Consider the following 4,711-nt stretch of genomic DNA (forward strand, 5'->3'; position numbering starts at 1 on the left):
GAACCCTGGCGGGGGCTCTCTGGACCAGACGAGCAAAGGCCAGAGCTCTCCTAGGTGGGGGTTCTGCTGGCCTGCTCCTCTCACTCCCCGGTTCTCATCCTCACGGGACCTCAGGGGCCCGGGCAGCCCGAGCTACAGCCTGCAGCTCCAAAGGGCAATCAGCTCAACTGCTACTTCCTGCTCAGAAATATTCCCACTGGCAGGACCATCCACCCCCAGCTTTCTTTCATCTTTCATCTGTTTGTTCAGAGCAAAAAAATGCATCACAGTCAGTGGGGGTGGGGCTGGGGGGGGGTCCCAGCTCTACAGGGGGGATTGGGTGGGCCGGGCACCAGCTGTGTTACTCCAGATCTGTCACTCTGCCCATCTTGTAGTCTGCTTCCGAGTCCCACAGGGGCCTGGCAGGCTCGGAGCCATGGCCCTGGGAGCCTGCTGGCCACACTCGCCCTCCGTTTCCTCCCTGCTCTGTTCCCCTACAGGCTGTGCAGGAAAGCAGGTTAGTGGTTCCCCCCTCACCCCTCAGGCCTCTTCAAATAGATCTCTGAGCTACCTCTACAGGGATTTTTGGAATATATTTCTGTGTAATTTGGGATAGTTCAGTAATTTTCCAGAAATATATTAACTGGGCCTGCTGCTTGCCTTTTACATAAATATTGTTTTCCCATTATAATAATTATAATAATATTTACCATGTATTAAACACTTACTGTATTCCAGGCATGGCAACGCTGGGAGGGAGGTACTGTTAGTGTCCTCATTTTCCAAATGAATAAACAAAAGTTCAAATAAATACTTTGTGCAAGGTCATTCTAAGTGATGTTGCTGGATCTGCCTGTCTCTGGCAGCCAGAAGGGAACGGATGCCCAAAGCCATTCACAGCCTGCTTTCCCTCCTCTAAAGAGAGTGGAAAGCTAAAATACTCATCTTGTCAGACTTCCTTGCAGCTGGAAGTGGCCAAGTGACCAGGTTTTGGCCATCAACATGTAAGCAAAAAGGAACCAGGCAGAAGCCCTTGGGGCAAATTCATCCATTGGCATTTTGCCCTTTCTTCTGTCTAGAGTTCAGGTATGATACCTAGAGGCACAGCAGCCACCTTGTAGCCATGAGGTCGAATCCCCATGCCAAGGACGGCAGAGTAGGAGGGTAGAAATAATCTGGGTTTCTGGTGACATCAGTGGATTGCCTTCCCCAGGATCACTTGTTTCATGAAGCAAAAATATTTCTTACTTATTTCATATACCATTTATTGGGTTTGTAGTTTCTTATGAGCAAACAAAAATAATTGACATCCGGTCTCCAAAGCCCATGGTGTCACACACTTTTGAGGCTGCCCATCAAGGGGGCTTTGGGCTGGGTCCTGGAAAACAGCATCAGAGTGAACTTCAATTTGTCAAAAGCCAGGGATTCTGACCCACAAAACACCACCAGAGTGTCCAGAGAATTTTAGGGGCAGATATTTCCATTTCCTCAGTGGGTCAACCATGTCATTACTGGGGTCAAAGATTTTGAGGTCTCGGGGGATCCCTGGGTGGCTCAGCGGTTTAATGCCTGCCTTTGATCCTGGAGTCCCGGGATCGAGTCCCGCGTCGGGCTCCCGGCATGGAGCCTGCTTCTCCCTCTGCCTGTGTCTCTGCCTCTCTCTGTCTCTCTATCATGAATAAATAAATAAATAAATAAATCTTTAAAAAAAAAATTCTGAGGTCTCTGCAGAGAAGCTGATCCCCACAGGTGAGAGCTGGGAGTCTCGTGCCCATCTCCGTTTGCACCCTGGCGGGCTGCCACCATCACTGACCCTCTCCCACTCTGGCGAGACTGCAGTCATACCACGTTCTCTCCCATACCCTGGCCCAGCATGCTGGTTCTGGTCCATTCCTGAGGGCCATCCCAGGTGCACAAAAGGCAGTGGCTGTGTGGGTGCTAATGCACAGGATGTAAACAGACTTTGCCAAGCACTGCCCGGGGAAGCTGTTCTGGGCATCCAAAGCCAACAGGCAGACATCCAGCTCAGGGCAGAGATGGGCCCCCGTGCTGAAGGAGACGGAGCGGGAAAGATGCTCTGTCTGCACCAGGAGGTCAGGGAAGGCAGAAGACAAGGCAAGAGCCTATGGGTAATTTGCTCCCTCGATACAGAAACAGGCAGTGGCCCACCTGGGTGTGCAGCAGCATCGCTGTGCACAGTGCCAGGTATCAGAAGCAGTGGGGCAAAAAGCCCCTGCAATGGGGGTCACATGACAAGGTAACACTTCATGAGCCAACACGGACGATGCTGCTGCATACTCTGCTCGCAGTGACCCCAGGTGAGCACCATGACACAGGAAGAAAGAGCATCATCGATTATCCATCAGAAGGGGAGGAAATAGGTGAGCCCTCCACCAGGCTCCCCAGCAATGGAAGTGCCCGTTACGTACAGATGCCAGCACTGGCTCTAGACCCCATGATGCCAGGTATTACCCATTGGCCTCCATTTCACAAACAAGGACATGGAGGCTCTGAGATGCCAAAGTCCCAATCAAAGTCACACAGCCATTTAAGTGGCTGAAGCAGGCTTTCTAACACAGGTGTGCAGGACCCCAAACTTAACCTCCTTCTAGCAGACGACTCATGGAGGTCCAGCAGGTGTTGGCTGGCATCTGGCTAGACAGCTAGGAGGGGAATCCCTACCTCAGTGACCCAGGAGGCTGGGATCCCAGGCCCAGAGGGAATGACTGTGGCTTCTAAAATGATCTGGGACAAGGATGTAAGCCAGAGCCTGAGACCCCAGTGTGGTCTCTGGGGCCCTAAGCCAAGCTCAGGCCCGGGAAGCAGAAAGAAACTCAGAATATGGGGCACCTGGGTGGCTCAGTGGTTGAGCGTTTGCCTTTGGCTCAGGTCATGATCCCAGGGTCCTGGGATCGAGTCCTACATCAGGCTCCCTACAGGGACTCTGCTTTTCCCTCTGCCTATGTCTCTACCTTTCTCCGTGTCTCTCATGATTAAATAAATAAAATCTTTTAAAAAAAGAAAAGAAATGAAACTCAGAATATGGGATTGAGCAGAGCCAATACAGGCCCCTTGGACCTTCCTTGCAGAGGACAAATGACTCCTGTGGAGGGTCACCCCCTTCCCCCCTTCCCTGACACTCCACCCACAGACTGTCAGCCAAAGGCAGGCAGCACTTCCCTTGGTAACTTGCATTAAAATATTGTCTGCATATGGTGGGGAAATTAATGTCCCTTTTTCTTTTTTGTGTTTTAATGGCTTAATATACAACAAAAGGAGAATTTTTCTCCTGGGAGGTTCCAACAGATGTTGCTATTTTCATCTAAGCTGTGCCTCCCTTTCCAGCTGCCTATCCCAAATAAGGCGTATTATCCAAGTAATCTGGAAGCAGGGTAGCGGCACTCCTGCATCAGAACAAAATCAGGACACGGTTGATCCCCACACTGGGGACTGTTGGATCCAATCTGGGCTCTTTGTGATGGGGTGGGATTCAAATTTCTGTCAGGTGTTGATGTTTTTTTCCCAAATGGGAATGATGATAGGATCAACAGGGATGCCAGTTCATAACCACCCTCTCGGGGATTCTTGGTTTTGCTGAAGAAAGCCGCAAATAGGGACACGTGGGTGGCTCAGTGGTTGAGCATCTGCCTTTGGCCCAGGGTATGATCTCGGGGTCCTGGGATCGAGTCCCACATCCGGCTTCCGGTATGGAGCCTGCTTCTCCCTCTGCCTATGTCTCTGCCTCTCTCTGTGTGTCTCTCATGAATAAATAAATAAAATCTTTTTTTAAAAAAAAAAGCTCCAAACAGCTTTCCTGGCTCCTGCCCATTCCCACCTGCAGCCTCTGCCCGGGGGCTCATCTCTGTCCAGATGCCAGTGTTGTAACTTCGGAGTTCTTCCCATGCTGTATTCGCAGGTATTTGCCACAGAGAGGAAACCTCACTGGAGAGTGGCTGAGAGCAGGGGGCTCTGAAACGAGCTGCCCTAGATTTCCAGTCCTGCTCTGTGTTCCTGACGTTTTGACCTCTGGAGCCTGCTGACCCCGGAGAGACCACCCTAGTCCCAGGGCTAGCCAAATCCTGGAGACCTTGCAAGTGTGTCTTTTATATGCTGACCAGCCAATCCAGAGCTCATACCTTCAACCCCCTCCTCTATCAGGCTCTCACCCTTTGGGCCTCTACCCCCCTCTGCCCTAATTGCCAGACAACTAGAGACAGTCCCTACACTTCGGAACCCTCTGCAGTTATCCAAACTAGCCAGTCCTAAGCCTGCCTCCCCCTAGAAATCACAGTAAAGTCTCTTGCCCATATTTTCCCCTGACTCCCTCTGCCTCCTGACATGCTGGTATTTCCCTGGGTAACCAGCATGGTGTGGTGTGCCCCTGCCTCTTGGGAAGTATGAGTACCAAGCTATCTCTTCAATGGCAATTTGTCCTTATCTGCTGGCCTCACCACACCTGAACAGTAAGGTTTTTTTTTTTTTTTTTAAGATTTTATTTATTTATTCATGAGAGACACAGAGAGAGAGGCAGAGACATAGGCAGAGGGAGAAGCAGGCTCCCTGTGGGGAGCTAGATGTGGGACTCAATCTCAGGACGCTGGGATCACAACCTGAGCCAAATGCAGACACTCAGTCAGTGAGCCACCCAGGATCCCCCTGAAGGAAATTTTTATTTTATTTTATTTTATTTTATTTTATTTTATTTTATTTTATTTTATTTTTTTATTTATTT

Source organism: Canis lupus, chromosome 6 (genome assembly GCF_003254725.2).
Source record: "Canis lupus dingo isolate Sandy chromosome 6, ASM325472v2, whole genome shotgun sequence".
In the NCBI taxonomy this organism is placed as follows: Eukaryota; Metazoa; Chordata; class Mammalia; order Carnivora; family Canidae; genus Canis; species Canis lupus.